The 21,013-nt window shown below is 42.2% G+C and overlaps 2 protein-coding genes across 3 annotated transcripts in view; one reads left to right on the top strand and one right to left on the bottom strand.

Moving 5' to 3' along the window:
- The window catches only part of MGLL (monoglyceride lipase), a 250,118-nt gene extending 229,656 nt beyond the window's left edge, over positions 1–20,462 (bottom strand). The window contains exon 1 of one of the 2 annotated variants that reach the window (XM_047094694.1): positions 20,214–20,462. The gene's annotated coding sequence lies outside the window, so the exon portion shown is untranslated. The remainder of the gene's footprint in view (positions 1–20,213) is intronic. The other variant, XM_047094693.1, reaches the window with a different exon arrangement.
- The window catches only part of KBTBD12 (kelch repeat and BTB domain containing 12), a 69,469-nt gene that overhangs the window by 21,619 nt on the left and 26,837 nt on the right, over positions 1–21,013 (top strand). The window lies entirely within an intron of this gene.

The following is a 21,013-nucleotide window of genomic DNA, read 5'->3' as shown; positions in this document are numbered from 1 at the left end:
CACAATTTAAAAGTTTTGCTCTGTGAAAGACACTGTTAAGAAAATGAAGGCACACTGTAGACTGGGAGAAAATATTTGTAAATCATATATCTGACAAAAGAACTTTTGTCCAGAATTTATAAATAATTCTCAAAACTCAGCAACAACCATAACAATAAAAACAACCCTCAGCAACAACAAGAAAATGAGCAAAATACGTGAACAGACAATTTACCCAAAGAGGATATGAAGATGGCAAATACACAGATGATAAAATTTTCAACATTATTAGCCATTAGGAAAATCAAAATTGAATAGGAAAATATATTATTTACAATAGTATAAAAATACAAGTGTTCAGGAATAAACCTAACAAAAGCAGCACAAGTCCTCTTTGGAGAAAATTCTAAGACTTTACTGAAGACATTGAAGAACACTCCAATATGTGGAAAAAAACATGATACTCACGAACAGAAGGGCTCAATCTTATAAATATGTCAGTTTTTCCCAGAATATAGAGCAGCCTCAAACTTTGAACTGTTTTTTTCAACTTGACAGGCTGATTCTAAAACATTAAAGTATAAAGGATAATAATAGCTATCTTTAAGAAGAATAAAGTGGTGGGGTACCTGGGGGACTCAGTCGGTTAAACATCTGACTTTGGCTCAGGTCATGATCTCACTCTCCATGAGTTCGAGCCCCGTGTTGGGCTCTGTGCTGGCAGCTCGGAGCTGGAGCCTGCTTCGGATTCTGTGTCTCCCTCTCTCTCTGCCCTTGTCTCTCTCTCTTTCAGAAATAAACACACATGCACAAAATTAAAAAAAAAGAAGTGGGATGGCATCTTGTATCAAATATTAATACATATTATAAAGCTGTAATATTTAGAGCAATGTAACATTTGCATAAGGATAGGCAAATATTCCAATGGAACAGGAAAAAAACCCTAGGAACTTGACATCACAGACACAGTATTGAAGATCATCAGAGAAAGGTTGATAAATGGTGCTAGGATAATTAGGTATATGTATGGGGAAAAAATGAAATTACAACAGTATCTACTATTCACAAAAATTATGTATATTCTAGATTGAACAAGACCTAAATCTGAAAGGCAAAACTATAAGGTGTATTACCTCTTATAAATATGTCTTTTAGACCATGTACATTTCACATAATTAGTAATGTAGTTGGATTTAATTTAACCATCTTGCAACTTGTTTTTATATGTCCTATGTTTTCTTTGTTTCATTATTCCTCTTTTCCTGCCTCCTTTTGGATTGATTATTTTTATTCTGTCTTTTAAAATTATACATTCATTAGGGGCGCCTGGGTGGCTCAGTTGGTTGAGCGTCCGACTTCAGCTCAGGGCATGATCTCACAGTCCGTAGGTTGGAGCACAGCATCGGGCTCTGTGCTGACAGCTCAGAGCCTGGAGTCTACTTCGGATTCTGTTTCTCCCTCTCTCTCTGCTCCTCCCCTGCTCATGCTGTGTCTCTCTCTGTCTCATAAATAAATAAAAACATTAAAAAAATTTTTTTTAATAAAATAAAATTATACACTCATGTAATTTTTCAGTAGTGGCCCAGGGATTTCAATATGCATTCTGGACATTGGAGTCTGCCCTTCCATTAATCCTTTTACCGCTTCTATAAGAACCTAGCAATAGTTTAACTTCATCCCCTCTACTCATTGTACTTTTGTTGTCATACACTTTACATACCCTTATTTTGTGGTTATTGTTTCTGCTGCTGTTGTTGTTTAAACAACCTTTGATAGCTATCCACAAAATTGCTATCTCCAGTGCTCTCTTCATTCCTTCCTTACATTACAGGCTTCCTTCCAACCTTCCAATAAAGAGCAATTATCTTTAGTCTAAAGAATTGTCTTTAATATTTCCGGTAGTGCAGGTCTGCTGGTAATGAATTCTCTTGGCTTTTGATCATCTGCAAATGGCTTTATTTTGTCTTCATTTTTGAAGCAAATCTTTTGCTGGTTAGAGAATTCTCGGCTGGCAGATTTTCTTTTCGCACTTTAAATATGTCAGCCTGTTGCATCTGGCTTTCATGGTGTCTGTTTAAAAAGCCAATAGTCTTATTGTGGTTCCTTTGACGGTAATGTATGCTTTCTGTCTGGCTTCCTTTAAGATTTTCTCTTCATTTTTGTTTCCAGTGATTTCACTGATGTCTGCCTGAGTGTGATGTCTTTTTTTTTTTTCCCCCATTCTGTTTGGGGTTCACTGAGCTTTTGGAATTTATAGATTAATGTTTTCATCAGTTTGGGGGAAATCTTTGGCCCTTATCTTGTTGAATATTGCTTCTATTTTATTCTCTCCCTTCTCTCCTTTTGTAAGACTCCAAGTTAGCTGTATGTTAGACCTTTAGATGTGGGCCCTGTGTCCCTTATGATCTTATCTGGATTCTCCTTTCCTACTTTTTTCTTCCAATACTTCATATTGAATACCTTTTTTTGAACCATCTTCAGATTCACTACCCTGTCTTCTGTATTCAGGCTGCTGCTAACTATCCTATGAATTCTTATTTTCAGTTATGGTTTTTGTTTGTTTGTTTGTCTGTGTGTTTCCAGAATGTCCACCTTATTCTTTTTCATAGATTCCAGTTCTTTGGTGCATTTCTCCAGTTTTTTCATCCTCTTTGTCAAAGATCTTTTCCTCTTTTTTATCTTCTTAAACAGTTATTTTGTTGGTCTGCTAATTCCAGTATTTGGATAATTCGTGAATCTGCCTCTATTATGTTTGTTTGTTTTTTTTTTTTCTTCTTTTATCAGTCCTAGTTCCCTGCCTACTCACATGTCTGGTAATTATTCATTGTATGCTGAACAATGGAAAAGAACCAAAGAGGTTCCCAATGCTGTCCTCCCCCAAGAAAGAGTCTGCCCTCATTGGCAAAACAGAGCAAGGGACTAGTCACCTCAGTGTGATCAGGGGTTGAGCAAGGCCAGGGCTGGGTCGCAGCCTTAGTAACACTTAGTTCACCTGTTGTTTGTCCCTGTTCCCTGGTCATGGTCCTTCCAGGTTTTGGACTGAGAGCTTCATGGATCTCTGTATCCTCTCTCCTGAAAGACTATGGAGATTCAGCTCTTCCCTTCAGATTTTTTTGAGCTTTGCTAATTTTTTTTTCCTTCCTGAACAGCTTCAAAACCTGACAACATCTCAAAAGGGAGACCTCTGGCTTGTGCCAGGGAACCTCACTTCAGTCAGATTTGGTCTTCTACATACCACGCAGCTCTAAGAGATTTCCCTCTGACCGTTAAAAGTATTTGGCTCAGAATCCCAGATTGCCTTAATAACTCAGCGTTTCTGAGTAAAGAAATGGCCATGTGTGGGAAGTTCCTCTTTGCAGATCCTCTGGTTTTCGGTTTGTCACACAGCCCGCACAGCTGCCCCCAGCCCCCACCCCGGTTTCTCTTTCTCTCACTACAGTCTCTCTGTGTCCAATCCAGTTCTTTGCCTCAGTCCAGAATTAACACGTGCCCCAGGTGTAGAAAATGGCCCAGAAAGGGCTCTTTCCTCTCTGGCGTTTTAGTTCATCCAGTCTTTATTGTTTCCACACCTCTCTAACATCTCTAAAAATGTGATTGTTTTCAATGTACTCCTGTTTTACTAGTTGCATTAGGGTCATTAACCTGCCATGACCTACTACTACATCGCCCCAAGAAATGGAAAAATTATTGCTGTGATTCGTTTTTTTAGACACAGTTCCTTTGTATGAAATGTTTGTGTTACGATTTTGTAAAATGGGAAATGGGAAAGAACAAGGTCTCAGGGTAAGTACCCTATTCAAACTTAGTTATTAAATGGCGGAGCAGAATCAGAACCAGTCGTCTGACAAGAGAGCCTTACTTTTGGCCACTGTGCTGTTCCTTCCTTACAGCAGGGTTACTGACTTTGGTCCTGTCATTCAACTAAGACTGCTTCAGTAGCCGTGGTCAGTGGTCAACAGAAGCCCTTAGGGAAGTACCTGGTTCTGTCTGTGCCTTGAGTCAGCTGAGGGTTTTCCAACGAGTTATGTATTGGATGCTGCTGGCCTTGCAACTCTCTGCCTTCAAGGTTAGGGCTTTCAGGTTTCAGTAGTTCTTTATCTCCTGCCAAAAATCATAAGCGAGAGACTCTCCACAGGGGCTGACCTAGGAAATCTGGTTTACCACTATGTAAGCATATAAGTTCTGTGATGTTTTTCCATAACTGGAAGAATGAGATAAATCATAAACTCGTATGCTCTAGCCAGGATCATGACATCTCGTATGTAAGTCCTGAATGAATAGGACCTATAGCACTTCTCACAAAATCCAAGCTGAGAAACAGAATGATTGAATTTTTTCTTTTCTTTTCTTTTTTTTAAGAGAGAGAGAAAGAGAGAGGGACTGAGTAGGAGAGGGGCAGAGGGAGGGAAGGGGGGAGAGAGAGAGAGCGAGAGAGAGATAGAGAGAGTGAATCTTAAGCAGATTTCATGCTCATTGTGGAGCCTGACATGTGACTTTATCCCATGACCCTAAGATTATGACCTGAGCTGACATTAAGTGTCAGATGCTTAACCAACTGAGCCACCCAGGTGCCCCCAGAATGGTTGAATATTTGAAGTTAAAGTTCTAACTGGGTCTTTTAAGAAATTCTCACTCTTTAGAGACTGAAGCAAGTGAGATCTCTATTTCTTTCCATTACCTGTGATTTAGTCACTACACTGTTGATGTGTAAACCAGATGGTGAGCCAGAGAAAGGAAAGGAGCTGAAAATCAAATTAGCTACTTTTGCCCTCTGACTTAATAACTTTTATACGTGGTTTGCCAAGGCAGTAGCTAAATTATGGCTTGGGTAAAATGTGGATTTTTATTATCTATACTTTCTTTCTTCTGACTTAGTATGAGAATTTAAGAATTGGCTTTATAGTGGGACCTATTGGGTTTGGATAAGAATATAATGTGGTTTTTGTTACCTTTGTAGTATTTAAATTTTGTTTACTGCCATCTGAGCCTGATATAGTAATACTTGCAATATGTACAAAAGTTAAAATTATAAACCCATTATCAGATACATGGTTTGCTAATATTTTCTCCCATTCCACAGGATGCCTTTTTACTGTTATTATCTTTGTTGTACAGAAACTTTTAGCTTGATGTAGTCCCATTAGTTTGTTTTTGTTTTTGTTGCCTGTGCTTTTGGTATCATACCCATGAAATCGCTGTAAAACCAGTGTCACAAAGCTTTTCTCCTAAGTATCCTTCCAGGAATTTTACAGTTTGACATCTTATATTTACGTCTTTAATTGATTTTGAGTTGGCTTTTGTGTATGGTGTAAGATAAGGGTTTAATTTCAATTTCTTGCATGTGGATAAGTGTTGGCAAGGATGTGAAGTAATTGGAACGCTGGAATGCTGTTATTAAGAAGGCAAGTGTGTGGCCACTATGGAAAATATTAAAGGAAAGTTTTTTCCTCAAAAAATTAATAATAGAAATATCCGGGTGCCTGGGTGGCTCAGTTGGTTAGGTGTCTGACTTGGGCTCAGTTCCCGAGTCTGAGCCCCGTGTCAGGCTCTGTACTGACAGCTCAGAGCCTGGAACCTGCTTTGGATTCCGGGTCTCCCTCTCTCTCTGCCCCTCCCCACTCACATTCTGACTCTCTCTCTCAAAAATAAATAAATATTTTAAAAAATTTTTTAATAGAAAGACTATATGATCCATCAATCCCACATCTGAGTATTTATCCAAATATTTGAAATTAGAATATCAAAAAGATACTAGCACTCTAATATTCATTGAAGCACTATTCACAATAGCCAAGACATGGAAACAACCTAAGTATTCATTGAGAGACGAACGGATAAAATGTAGCATGTACATACAATGGAATACTATTCAGCCTTAAAAAAAGAAGGAAATTCTGTAATATGCAAAAACATGGATGAACCTTGAGGATATTATGCTAAGGGAAATAAGCCAGTCACAGAAAGATTTCACTTTTCTGAGGTCAGTAAAATAGTAAAATTCACAGAATCAGAGAGTGGAATGGTGTTGCCAGGGACTGGGGGAGGTGGAAATGGAGGTTATTAATCAGTGGGCATAAATTTTCAGTTAAGCAAGATGAATATGGTAGCAAGAGAGCTACTGTACAACATGGTATCGAGAGTCAGTAATACTGTATTGTACATTTAAAAATGTGTTAAAAGAAAAAAATGTGTTAAAAGGATAGATCTCATGTTAAGTGTTCTTACCAAAATAAAATTTGCTTAAATTAATATTACAAAACATGCCATTGAGCTAAGAAAGATGTAAAGGGATGGGAAGCACACATAGTAAGGAAAGAAGATATGGTCTAGAAATTCAAAATTAGTACAGTGAGGGAAGTGGGGAGAAGGAGATAGCAAGTAGCAAGGCCTGGGTTAATGGGGAAGAAGCATCATCAAGAGACTTATGAATGAAAACAGTTCTTAGGAACTAGATGAATGAAAATGAGCAAGATCTGGCCTTTCAGAATTGAAGGGAGAAACAAACAGGGAAGGTAAGCCTTTCTAAATAACAGGTAAAATTCAACTGAGTAACATTGGTATCAGAGAGACTAATAATTTCCAATGGAGAGATATTGCATTTTCTTATCATACCGTAATTTGATTCAACAAATATTTTTTGGGCATATAATATGTCAGACCCTGGCCTGGGTGCTGAGGATCTAGAAATGAAAGACAAACTCTATGCCCAGAAGGAACTCGTGGACCAGAATAAGATACAGTCAGGTCAGTCGTGCATACGGTTAAGTGCACACCTATGGGGACATGTGGAGGGTCGACTCGGTCACCCTACAGGTGCGACTTAGTCAGATGAAGGAAAAGGGGAAGGAGGCTTGGCACCAGGGTCAGTAGAAGTCAAAGCATGGTAGAGAAAGATTAGGTTGAGTTGCTTTAATACATTCATTTCATGAGTGCATATTAATTTTGTCTGTTTCTGAATTAAATGTCAATTATTTATCACCATTAAAGGATGAGACCAACACTCAGTATCTTGGAGTCAAAAAAGTTGAGTATATTGATTTCTTAGATGCAGGAATGGTTAACTGGTGAGAGATACTCCCAGTGAACACAGCTGACTGATAACTCAGGATCGCGGGCAGGAGCTTATTTTGGTTTAGTGTTGTTACAAAGGTTGCTGTCACCTTTAGAAGGATGGATTGTGTTCATTACAGAGGCAGGAGTGGGTGGAGTCCGTCCTAGCAGAGGGGTCAGTTGAGTGAGTCAGCCTCAGATTGGCTTCCTTTCAGAGTCTGAGGCTCCAGCTGACTGACTGGTTCCAGAGACACGTTCACAGAAGCAAGTTGTCATTGATTGATTAACCAGGTTGAAAACCACTTCCGATACTGATTTGTTACCCTGGCTCTAGAACAGCCAGACTTTTCCTAGGAGTGTGGAAGTTTGATATATTCTCCCCCTCCCCTTCTAGTCTTCTCAGCCCAAGCACAAGGAGAGACCATCAGGGTTGGTCCGGACAATCTCCATTATCGTTGATCCTTCTTGAAGAGAAGGTTTTACTTGTGGATCAGATTTTAATTTACTTGTCGATCAGCACGAATTTGTCCTGTTTTTGTCTTCAAATCATTTGTCAAAACATGTGTTAGGACAGTGGCTGTGTAGATTTAAGACTCTGAATAAACACGTCAAGCTATGCGATATACAAGTGTAACAAGGTATTACAAGAAGAGAGTGGAAGACACTCTCATGGCACAATTTAGACTTTTCCAGGTCTGACCATCAAAACAAGGCCCAGCAACTCCCTGAGTCTTCCTTAACAGTTCTTAACAGAAATTGTTCTACCTCCCCTGCGATGTTAATCTAGGTACAAAATGAAGTGTCAGCAATGGCACAGACTCTTTTTGGTTAGCAATGGAAAAATCAAGGATTATGCTAATTCATAGCTCTTTGGGCAAAGGAAGTTTAACTGGTTTGTTTACTATTTTCTATATTGACCAAATCGAGGGAGAAATTTCCAAGGATCACTTGAGTTGAGCAGCACCTGGGGATGGGATTGTTACCCTCAGAAATCTGTCCCACCAATGTGGGAAGGGTTTCTATCCCTTCAGACTCTTTACAAGAAGACATAACCCCCAGAGGGTACTGGAGAGTTGTACACCTGGTCTAACTAAAAGACTGATAAAACAGTTGTCCTGGTCCTGGATCAGCATCAAAGAGCCTGGTTCCTACACAGAAAAAAGACGCTGAGTGCTGCAATAGAGACATGATCAGCGCTACTGCGGCTGGAGGTAGATTTGTCTTAAGGGCTCATGATAAACCATCGCTATCACATCCTGTTAAATCACAAAACTCAACCAAGTAAATCTGACGATCTAACTGGCTTCATTAACCCATTCATGAATTGGGCAGCCCCCACCTAGCAGGTGGAGAGGCGCCAGAGGAGTGGGACTAAACAGAAGGTTGTTACAGCCCAGTGTGGGGACAAGAAAGTTATCAGCAAAAGAAAAGGATTATTTTATGTGAGGCAGCTTTCTGGGGCAGGGGAGAAGCAAAGTGCCCTATCATGCAGATGACCTCATCTTTCCTTGGGGGCCCTGAAAGGACTCCGGTGCAGACTCACTGGCAGGGACTGAAAAATTCTTGACTGACCAGCTAAGACTATATTTCTGGGGGAGGTTGAAACTGCAATTAGATTATGTATAGAGCACTGATGTGAGAACTTGGTCTAAATGACACCATTTTGGGCCTTGTGCTTTTTGTGGGTTGTTTGTTTTAACAATCTCAAGAAAATTGTTATCCCTCTCTCTCAATGTAGGGACATTTTTTTTTTCATTTTTTTTATCGTGTCACTATTGGTAACATCAGTTTGACATATCTGTATACCATACTTAAAATTCACTGCAAAAGCAATAGTCTGGGAGAGGCAAATTAAAAAGTTAGGATGGCCACCAGCCCTTAGTAAACCAGTAAAGAGGGAAAAATATGGCCAAAGGGATAAAGAAGTACACAAAGAAGGGCCTGACAGTGGTTTTACTAAAGTCTTGTCCTGATGGTCTGAGTCTAAGTGATGCAGTTGAGTGGTGGTGGGGGTCCGGAGCTGACGGCCGAGAAAGAATTCTTGAGACGTCTTTGGTGCAACAAGGTGATTTTATTAAAAGCACAGGGACAGGACCCATGGGCGGAAAGCTGCTCTGAGGTTATGCTGGGTGACTGATTATAAACCTTCAGTTTGGGAGGGGGTTAGGGACAGCGAGAGTCTCTAAGGAATTTTGGAAGCAAGGTTTCCAGGACCTTGAGGGGCTAGCTGTTGTTAGGAAAAGGTCATTTATTACTGTTTAGTAAAAGTTCAGTCATGAGACCTTCAGATGTATGTCGGGGGGCCATAAGCTTGGAGGATGATTGCCAACATATATGGGGAAGCGGGTAGAGATAAAGGAAATTTCCAAAGGAATATTTGTATGTGAAAGTAGACTTACAGGATGCTGGGGGGGGGGGGGGTTGTCGACATAATGTTAAGCTAAGGTTGCCTTTTGGCCTGAGCAAAGTGTCACCATCATCGAAGCAGCCGAGCTCCTAGAGGGAGGTCACTCTGCCTGTTTCAAGGACTTGTCAATGGGCTGCAGGCAGTAAGGGAATTTTTCATTTGCCTTTGTTTCCCACATCCTAAGGATGCTCCAAGGAGTAAATGCTTCTGGGGGTTGTCTGGAGAATTTCCCTTTAAGATCCCCAGTGGCTGGGTGTCCGGTCCTCCTGCTCTTTCTCTTTGAGAACGTTCAGCCCATCTTAGAGATCTTCTAAATCAGCAATTTTTTAATTCCAATTTATTTTTCTGAGACTCCTGTTTCCACTCTGAGTCCGTTTACAAAGAGAGAGGACAAGGCTTACTTTACCCTAAGTTGTTTGGAAGTTTCCTAAAATTTTTTTCCAACTCTCCTATTGATTCGCCTTTATTGTGTGGACAATTTTGCTATTACTTATCCGGCACTATTTAGGTAATTACGTGGACAAAGCCCCTATCCACAAAAAGTTTATTACCTTACCTGTGGAGTAAAATATACCTTTAAATAAGTAGATAATCCCCCTTGTCAGTCTATGCTCTGAGTGGTGCCAAAACTGTTTCCCAGGCATTGGAAAAGGAAAGAGTCTACAAAGTTACATTTGCCAAATAACTGGTGCCAGCACCTTTAAGTGCCAACATCTGATAACATTTTTAACTAGACAGAAAATGTTTTAGGTTATCACACTTTTCTCTGCCTCCTGAAGAAATTTCTTTGAAGGAAAGTAATTTGTGTCGAAGAATCACTAAATGCTGGTGCTTTGCATGTGTTGTCCGAGTTCTCACAATGTCCTACAAAGGTAACGTCTCTGCTTATTTTTATCGTACAAGTAGTGCGATTAAATCTAGGGTTCAAACCCAAATCTGCCCCATGTCAAGGTTAAAATAACTTGTGCAGATAATCATGAGGAACATCAAAAAGTGTACCACTCTGTACGTGAGTGCCGTACAAATCGGCTGTGAATTAGGTAGGACCGTCCGCCCCCCGAGCTAGAAGGCCAGCAGGTGCTATGTTGTGATGGTCCTTCCTTTCCTTCCCACTGCTCCGGTGCTGCTTCTTCCCCTCTCCTTGCCTTCCCCAAGTTGTGCCTGAAGATTGCTCGGGCAGACGATTGTGCGTTCACACAGATTGTGCGGCTGTAGACCTTTAACAATGTCTCCAGTTTTCTTCAGAATAGAATTCAAGGTCTCCGTCACAGCACTGCCATTCACTTCTCTTTACTTTGTTCAGCGTTGGTATTTGTGTTCTGGGCCGTGACTTGAAATCTAGCTTCCTGTTAAATGAGGGGTTAGCGTATCAGGTTAACTGCAGCCCTAGGGGCCTGAAAGTCCCAATAAGCATCTAACCACCCTGGGGAGAGATTTAGGCCAGGGGCGGGGGGGGGGGGGGCGGCATCTGGCTCATTTGATTAATGGCCCTTGCCTTTACTTTTTTATACTTTTACAAATCTGAGTTAATGCCATCTGTACAAAGATTTCCCAGGTTTCTTCTTTACCTCAAATAAGCCGTATAAAGGAAAGGTCCTTCTGCAGACAAATCCTATTTCTGCAACTTATTAATGCCATGCCATTTTGAGCAAGTTGCTTAACTGTTAGTCCATTTTCTTCATAAAATAAGGATAATAATAATACACCGTCATCTCATGCAGTCGTGAAGCTCGAGAGTATTATGTCAGATGAGGAATACTGTGCCTGGCACATATATAAGTGCACAAGAAATAAGAGTTATAATGATAATTATTATTATTACTCATAATAAGTGACAATTACACTTTGGTCCCCAAAATGCTCAGCCCAGTCCTCCTAACCTCAGTAGCCTGAGCTGTCCCAGCTCCTCGGCTGACAGGTCTCTGTGCTGTGGCCGCAGGGCCCAGCTGGGGAGCCATCTGGGTGCTGGGATCACTCTGCCCTCACGCATTGGGGTCAGAGGTCTGTTTCTGTCCACTTTTCTCATTCCCTCCCATTGTAAATACACACCAAACACCACTGCGTGTCCATCCAGCCTGCTTTTCTGTGTGGAGCAGGGACACATTTTCATGAGAGGGGCTCTTGGAGAATCCTGTCCAGAATGTATTCTTTCCATTTACACTACTGCACGTTGTGGCTGAGGCTGACCCCAAGGTCTGATAGGCGTTGTCAAGATTTCAGAATATGGGCTTCAGTTAACATCTGTGCTAAATTTTTGCATAAGTGTCTTGCCACAGATAATGACTTGAATTTAGACGAAAATGGCTCCTGGAATGATGGCAAACTAGCCAAGAGGCATATTAGTCAGACACTGGATAGTTTTTCCTGGAAATCTATAAATTGCATTCTTAAAATAAAAATACAGGAAAAGATACGGCCAGATTGTTTGCTTAAGTGACTCCACTGTCCACTCAGTTACATGTGTATTTGGTCAGTTTTGCACACTGTCTTTGGCTCTTCTGTTGAATAACTTCCTGGAGAGCTTTAAATAATTGAAAGAGTCTATGTAAGCCTTATGAGTAAATGACACCCTATTGAAAGCCCAGGTATTTAAAACTGGCTGATTTTCATTTTGGCTTTTTTTCTGAGGGCTTCTCTGGAGCGTAACCATTTTTGTGCAGGAAGGAGCGGGCCGTGGGCTCGATGGCAGAACCATTTGAAACCCTCTGGGAAGAGAGCAGAGGGTGCTGTTTAAAGCCTTGCATTTTAAAATGCTGTTTAAAGCCATGCATTTTAAAATGCTTTATTTTTCAAGAACAATCTTTTGTCATTTGTACTATGAATGCTCATTATAAGAGATAGTTAAGCTACTTTAATCCAAAATACATCCTAATCTGCCAGAAAATGTTCTTTAAACAGGCAGCCTTAAAATTTTAGGTGAACCTATCCCATCACTGTGAGAAAATGTTAACTCCTTGTTTTCAAGGTTTAAACTCATATTTTTATGAGTAATAAAGGAGGAGATGAATTAAATGCAGGCTCCTATTAGTAAAGTTTTGAGAAAGATGGAATCTTCCAGGCTCCACCTCATTAATCCCTGGTTATGAGCTCTTATTGGGTGTCTGCATGACCAAAAAAAAAAAAAAATGATTTTAAATATGGTACCAGGAGTTGTCTTTGAAAAAGAGTTTTTGTGAAATAAACTAGCAAGCATTTTAGCTCTCCTGCTCTTAGTTAGGCTTTTGAATAAATTATGCTTGATTCTGAAATGGCAATGGATACTCACAAATATGGGATTCTGGCAAGTGTTTTTAAAGAGTCAGAAGTTGCTTCAGCTTGATGGGTCAGGAAACTCAAATATAGAAGGTGAGCACCCGCGTCTATTTGTGGAAAGGTTTGGACCTTTCCCAACCTGACCCCAGCCTGCCTGTGAAGCCTCATCCCCTCCAGCCTCTCCCCTCCCAGCCCCACAAAACTTAAACCCCAGCCACAGCAACAGTCATTTCCTGTCCACACCTCCATTGTGTACCTGTGGCTACTCTCCTCCCTCTGCTTCTACTGCCTCCTCCTTTGTTTCCCTACCTCCTACACATCCTTCAACACCTGGTAAGAAATGCCCTTCCCCTTGGTGGCTGTGTGGCCACTAGGTCCGGGTTCCCCACAGCATGCTGCTCTGCGGCTGTCATTGCCATCATCACGCTATACTCAGACGGACTAGGGGAAGAAACCTTGGCTCATTCGTGTCCGCATCTCTTCCAAGAGCCAGCCCAGGGCCTGGCTTCTGTGACAGCGGCTTGATATACACTAGTTTACCGAGCTGACTTCCCTCATCTCTGTAGCCCGTCGTTTTCTCCCATCGTATGAAAAGCCACAAAAACAATCAGTTCCAGGTATCGTGGAGAATTTTTTAACGTAGGACTCTTGGGGCGCCTGGACGGCTCAGTCGGTTGAGCATCCAACTTGGGCTCAGGTCATGATCTCACAGCTCGTGAGTTCGAGCCCCACGTCCAGCTCGGTGCTGACAGCTCAGGGCCTGGAGCCTGCTTCGGATTCTGTGTCTCCTTCTCTCTCTGCCCCTCCCCCGTTCATGCTCTGTCTCTCTCTCTCTCTGTGTGTCAAAAATAAGTAAACATTAAAAAAAACATTTAAAGTAGGACTCTTCATTTTCCTGTCTGGGGAGCCAGCTAACAAGAAGTCTTCCCACACAGCTGATGTCCCAAACCACCGGGTATCACTTTCTCCAGGAGACCACTCTGTACCTCACTGGCTCGCTGAGGCAGCCATACTGTGCAGTCTCTCAGCTGGAGTGCCAGCGAGGGTGACACGGGAAGTCACACAGAAGGTTCTAGTCACTAGAGTAAATGCACTTCAGAGATCACGCTAGAGGTGAATGCTTTTATCAGATGGAAGCACTAAGTTTTATTATGGTAAGATTTTGCCTTTATCTTTCTTCAGATACAATTTGAAACAACTTTTTAAAAGAGAGAAGTGTTCCTCAAATTACCTCAGTTATTCGTCAAAATGGCAGGTCCCTGGCCCTCACCCTTGGCAGGTTCTGAGCTAGTAGGTCTGAAGTGGGACTTAGGAATCTGAATTGCAGGAAGCATCCAGGCAGTTCTGGAATGACTCGTCGTAGAACTACCCTTTGAGAAATACAAATATGGTGAGGACAGAGAAGAGGTAGTATCATGTGGGTCGGAGTATCATATGCCCAGAATATTTACTGAGCGTCATCACACAGGCCAGGCCCTGAGGCGGCTCTTGGAAGAGCTGCAGAGAAGAATGGAACCGCATCCCTTCCCCCGGGACAGCACTGTCTAGTCAGGTGTTCTCAGAGCATGTCAAGGTTATTTGGTCAAAGCATCCTGGCCGTCATAAGTTATCAAGCAGGCTGTCAGTGTGTTCTGATCTAATTCCAGAGTGTTCTGGACTGGGACATTTCTGAAGTCCAAGTGGCTCCCAAATTACAACTTAGCTATAGTAATTTTTATCACTGATATCCTGAAAGTTCACAGAAAGTTGGCAGTCCCGCATTTCTTTGTGGCAGTTAGTTAGAAATTATATTTTATGTATATATTTCATTTATATGTTTATAATATATATTTTATTTATATATACTTATTTATTCAATCCATGTATAATTTATAATGTTATGTGACTTGTGATTTCATATTTGCCTTTGGTTTCCCAGTAGACTGTGTCTTTTTTTTTCTTTAATTTTTTTTTACATTTACTTATTTTTTTTTTAATTTTTTTTTTCAACGTTTATTTATTTTTGGGACAGAGAGAGACAGAGTATGAACGGGGGAGGGGCAGAGAGAGAGGGAGACACAGAATCAGAAACAGGCTCCAGGCTCTGAGCCATCAGCCCAGAGCCTGACGCGGGGCTCGAACTCAGGGATCGCGAGATCGTGACCTGGCTGAAGTCGGACGCTTAACCGACTGCGCCACCCAGGCGCCCCTACATTTACTTATTTTTGAGAGACAGAGAGAGACAGAGCACAAGCAGGGGAGGGGCAGAGAGAGAAGGAGACACAGAATCCGAAGCAGGCTCCAGGCTCCGAGCTAACAGCACAGAGCCCGACGCGGGGCTCGAACTCCCAAACTATGAGATCATAACCTGAGCCGAAGGCAGACGCTCAACCGACTGAGCCACCCAGGCGCCCCCGCCCACAGCCCCCAGTAGACTGTGTCTTAAGGACAAAAAAAAAAGGTTCTTAAACATATTATTCTCAGATACCTAGTATAAATACAAAGTGGATATCCAGAATATACTTATAAATTGCTTAAAATTAACTATAAATTTAAAGCACTTTTTTACTCTGAAGTCAAAATTGGAAGCTTCTCCAATGTGAAAGCCCCTGATGAGCAGTGGTGATAATGTTCTTGAAAGTGAGTGAGAAATATCTCTGGAGACTGTTGTCTTGGCCCCTGATTTAGCATAGTGTTCCACAGCCAAAGGGCTGTGCACCTAGACGTTCTATGCTTTGCTTCTATGAAAAGAGGTAAATTGCTAAAAGCCACACCAACAGCAAAGATTTGTTCATGAAAGCAAATCTTGGGTCTGTTTTCACGCAGCCTAATGAATAGAGTCATCTCTGTATGGCATATTATGACAACAAGTTGTATTGTTACTCCTGAGTCCTTGAGAAAATGTTTAATTACATTTGGTATCTTCAGTTCACTAAGGCAGAGAATAACATATGTTTTAAAACATAAAAGAGTAGAATGTGTTATCTTCAATGAGTTTATCCTGATTCATATATGCGATCATTTTTTTATCACTCCGATTCTCTACAAGTTCTTGGGTAAATATGGAAATGAGCACAAATTATGGTTTTCTGCAAATCATTTTATTTACACATGAGATAAACATGCCACACCCTTATTATGGCCTTTTTTCTTCAATAGTTACTCGACAAATATTGCCAAGATCCTCTAGGAAAAAAAGCATTATTCTTAGCACCTCAGAGAATATAGCAATACGCATACCTTGCCTTCAAGGATTTACATCCTGTGTGTTTACATTTTTCAGCCGGGGAATATATCTGATTCATAGTCCTCACCTCAGAGAAGTATTAGCAGAGTGTGGGCTCGTGTCCTGTCAGGTCAGGTCCAGCCCAGGTTAAGAGAAGTTAACTGATGTAGGCAGGCTGACCCGGGGGAAGAGCTGAGCCCAACAACAACAGATTCACACCCACAATTTCCCTCAATAGCTGGGCGGACATTCCTGTATCCTTAAGAAGACGATTTTTATAAACTGACAGGAAGTGAATTTTCAGCCCTTTGGACTCAGGGCTTGCCACATTCTGGGAAGCCAGTCATCGCTTTTTGTTTTGACAAAATGTGTAAGAAAAAAGATACCTGGGATGAGGGTGAGGAGCGGATCCATTTCTGCATTTAGTTAAATGTTTATTTCGTAACTATCTGTAAAAAGTGTTGAGGATACAGATGTGACCTAGACATTCTTCTGCCCTCAAGTGACTTACAACCCAATCTAATAGGGAAACATACATAAAGATAAATAAGAACAATATATGTTATATATAGAATCTGATTTCGGTTCAAAGGACAGTGGAAGCCCAAAAAAAGGAATGGCCAATTTTATGTAGAGACATGAAAGATTTTTTTTTTAAGATTTTTTTATTCTTAAGTAATCTCTACACCCACCATGGGGCTTGAACTCACAACCCCGAGATCAAGAGTTGTGTGCTCTACCAACTGAGCCAGCCAGACGCCCCTAGACATGAAAGATTTATTGATGGTGACTATTGAGCTGAGCCTTAAAAGAGAAGTAGGAGTTTTTGAAGTGGAGGAGGAGGACAAGGAGGGAGAGGAAGGAGGGGAGGAGGAGGAAGAGAGGCCGTTCTAGGCAGAGATCAGCCTAAGCAAAGGCCAAGAGCTACATAGCCTCACCTGTTTGGGGAGCTGCAAGCAGCCCAGCATGCCTGGAGCATGAGGTGATAGGAAGGCGTAGCACCAGGCAGTGGCTGGGTCATCAAAGCTTGTGCACCTTACAGGGAAGGGGTACATAGGAGACGTGTTGAGGAGGTACCACCAGCGGAATTGGGTGATGGGTGAGATACAGAGGTTGCTGAATCAAGGAGGACAGTGGTAATATTCATCTGAGGCTGAGCCCTGTCACCCCTGACCTGGCGTGACATCTCTAGGTCACCTGCTAAGCTTGCTCCTACCCACTGTTCCCAGGCTCTCTCTGGTTCTCCCCATAGGGACTCAGCCTTCAGACCTGTCAAGCCTGCAGAACAAGCTAGTGAAGAGGTGTGGGGAAGGAAGGAAGGAAGGAAGGAAGGAAGGAAGGAAGGAAGGAAAGAAAGAAAGAGAAAGAAAGAGGACCCCAGGGCTTGAAAGAACTGCTGGGGTCAGGCCACGTATTTGAATATGTCTCACATATGCAAATCCACTGACTCCCAGGACTGGGTCCAGTAAAGCCCAGGGATTATCAGAATCAGGTGGGACAGCAATTTTGTAATTGCAGCTTATCTGGCACCCGGGGGCTCAGTGCCAGAACTTACTATTCAGCTGCCTACATTTCCAGTGGGAAGTGTACTTCTCTCTCTCTCTCTCTCTCTCTCTCTCTCTCTCTCAATGTGGAAATGTATTGTTTTTTAATTTTTTTAGGTTATTCATTTATTTTAAAAGAAACAGACACAGCACAAGTCGGGGAGGAGCAGAGAGACAGGAGAGAGAATCCCAAGCAGGCTCCATGCTGGCAGTGCAGAGCCCAAGGCGGGGCTTGAACCCATGAGACTGTGACATCATGACCTGAGCTGAAACCAAGAGTCTAACACTTAACAGACTGAGCCACGCAGGTGTCCCTGGAAATGTATTTCTAATTCCAGTGGAAATGTAAGACATTTCAAACACATGATTTGCCCTCAAGCAAAATCAAGCTTTTCACAATCAAGAACTTTTCAGCTCTTTTATTTGATTTTCAAGCTAATATGTTTTGAGGAGCAAATTAAATGCAGACAGATGATTGTTTTCTTAGCCTGGTGAGAAAAAAAACTGGCAAAGGACAGTAAAGGGTTAGCAGGTGAAGAGAATGGCCTTATTACAAGTGAGGACTGTCAGACCATGTTCTGGGAGCCAAGGCACAACACAGATAAGCAGTGCCTGGCATCACCCGGAATTTTGTAAACGGCAGATAAGCCTGCTTTCAACCCAGTCCTCAAGGACTTTTTTCTCAAAATACCCAAGATGCCTGTGTTAGACTAAGAAAGGAACAAGATCGCATCTCCTAGGGTCTTAGGCTCCAAATCGGGAACTCTAAAATGAGAGTAGAGAAAAACTCGGAGAACAGACAACTCAAGTGAGAACAAAATCGTCACAGGCATTCTATCAGCAGTGAATAGATCGCATTTGACACGCAAGTCAGAAAGTAGCCCATCCACTCAGACGGGTGGGCCAGCTTCGCTCCTGGAAACCTGCTCATTGCAAAATCCTTTTCTGGCTTTTAGGATGTCACTTGATAGCCCCTGCCTCTCTCAGACGTTCATGACCAAATGAATTCCTCTAAATCTTGTCAGGGAGCTTTTCTCCTCATGATGGCTGAGATGATGGCTCAGCCTACTTTGCAGCCCCCTGACCTCCTGAAGACGAAACTTTTAAGAGAGATTTGACCACACAGTCAAATCAACCATAGACGTAGCAAACAGTTAAATTGAGAAGAAGCAAACATAAGATTTCAGCAACTTCGGTGACCACTGGCTTACTTACCCAACATTGCAGAACATGCAGGAGAAAGAATTCACACTGCCTGCCAGCCACTTTGTTTACATACAGTACAGGAGAATAAAGAAAATTCCCATAGGAATGCCTGTGAATAGATACACAGCAAACGCAAGTACCTCCTTACCCCTCTTCCCCTTTACATAGTTATATAATAACGTAATCGTTGCCACAACTTATGACATTGGTATTATTATCCTTAATTTACAGATGAGAAAACTGAGGCTTGGGGAAATCATATTGACCCAAGTTACCAGCTAGTAAGTGGCGACCCAAGCATGTAAACCAGAGTCTGGCTGTTTCCAAAAGCCCACGTGTTTTTCCTGCGTCACAAGGGAGCTTACGACACCAAAGATATTTACTAAAGCTTGTTTCTAAAGCGTCTTTAGCAACGCAAGTAACTTTGGGAGCTTGTCAGAGCCATTACACAATCCCCTTCCTCTTTTGGATCCAGCCCAGGGAAGAATAGAGTAAGTCTGCCACCTGAAGGCTACCCGTCAGGGCAGATGCTGGGAGCCAGCCCCATTGCAGGCAGGGTGCTGTGGACAGGGAGTCCTTGGAGGGGGTCAGAGAAGTGCTACTCCCCTCTGCCCTCAGCCACCTCCCCACCAGGCCACAGAAGAGAAGGAATCTGTAGCAGCCAAATCCAAGAAGAGCGGGTCTTCATTTTTGTAGAAACAAAAACGAGGAGAGGCAGAAACTGTCCTCTTCTATAATTTCCACCCACTGAAAAAACCCTAAGGAGTATAGTTTGCACTTGAGGTCGATTTGGGGATGACTCCCAAAGCTGATTTCTATTCATTTGCCTGTTTTGAATAAAGAAAAGTCAGGCTGAGAGGTTCTGATAGCATATAAATTAAAGATATGGAGGTATCTCATTGAAATTCTAAAGATGTGCTGATCCTACCCTAGATTTCTCTCATCAAAAGAGTTCTCTTGTGGTGCCGCTGCTGACTTATTAATAAAGATCACGCTTTTATTTGATTATTTATCTAATCAGGATTCACCTTCAGTTTAAGCTCATTAAGTCTGCTGTTACAGAGTGACGCTCTAAGTGTACTTGATGGTGGGATTACATCCAAGTGAGACAGGGAACATATTCACGCGTTAATGGTCAGGAGCAAAGACAATGTCCCGTAAGCCATGTGGCACCTGCGAGCGGAGCGTGCACGCGGTCTGCCAACCAAACAGAAAGGGCACATGTCTCCAAGAGCAGAGTGAGGGCTGCACGCGATAATTAAGTGCATTTAGTACCAGAATAACAAAAATGGCAAGCACTCCGATTATTCCAAAAACCAAGAGAATACTACCATTCTTCATACACATTATGTTGGGAAAGCTTTTCGAATGGGCTCTTAGTGAAACTTCTAAGTTCTGTTCAGGATGCTGGGTGCTGCGCCTGCCCCCAGCCTGACTCCCAGTGGCTCACATTTAACCTGCTTGCTTCCACTTGTTCGTAAGTTTTCCAAAGTGGTTGTAATATAAACCAGCCTAATAATACCTCTCCTGGGTCTTTGCAGAGCAGGTAACTAAGTTGTCTCGTTCTTACCTGATGAGTAGTTGCCAGGTTTAGCTGCTGGTGATAAATCCTCTTCTTGAAGGCTGTCTTGCCCCACACATAGGAAATTCCACTTCTTGTTGGCCTAAGACACCTCTGACTACCACAGTGCCACACTGAAAGAGGGCCCGTGAACAGCAGAGCCGTGCAGTTAGCCAAGGCCAGCGCGTCCCCTCCTTGGAAACGCTGCGGCCCAGACTTGGCACTGGAATGGGCTAAATTATTTATCTGGTCGGATACGAGAGAAAGCAACTAGGAGCTTCCTGAGCTGATAGTCTCTGTCCCTGGATTCATACTGAGACAGGAAACAGGCCAGGCTCCATCAGCAAAGAGGGGGGATAAAAAAAATGGAATCTTCCTCCAAAGTCCTCTGCCATCACCTCTCCTGCCTGGCGTAGGTCCCGACCAGGGTGAAAATAAGCTGTTCCCATCAATCTCCTTGAATTCTTTGAGCACTGGGTGTGAGGCACTGTGAGATATGAGGTGTAAAAAGCAACCTTTGCCCTCAGTGAGCTTACGATACATCCACTTGGACAGAGAAAGCAGAGGAAGAGTTAAATTTCTCATTCATTCATTCATTCATTCGTTCCAGGCACCCATGTGTCAGACACTGTGCTAGGTATGAAGAAAGACTGAAAAAAAAAAACAGGCGGTGATGAAAATACCATCTGACTAGCACAACGATGGGCAAAAGGTGTGAAGTAACAGTGAAAGAAAAAATGCCATGAAATGGTATCTGATTAAATTCTCAGTAAGTGGTACATGAGGTAAATGCCAGGAGATCAGAGCAG

Source organism: Lynx rufus, unplaced genomic scaffold (genome assembly GCF_022079265.1).
Source record: "Lynx rufus isolate CCGP_SWC_20201006 ecotype Redwood Valley unplaced genomic scaffold, mLynRuf1.p SCAF_4, whole genome shotgun sequence".
In the NCBI taxonomy this organism is placed as follows: Eukaryota; Metazoa; Chordata; class Mammalia; order Carnivora; family Felidae; genus Lynx; species Lynx rufus.
This window is presented reverse-complemented; position numbering and strand designations above follow the sequence as displayed.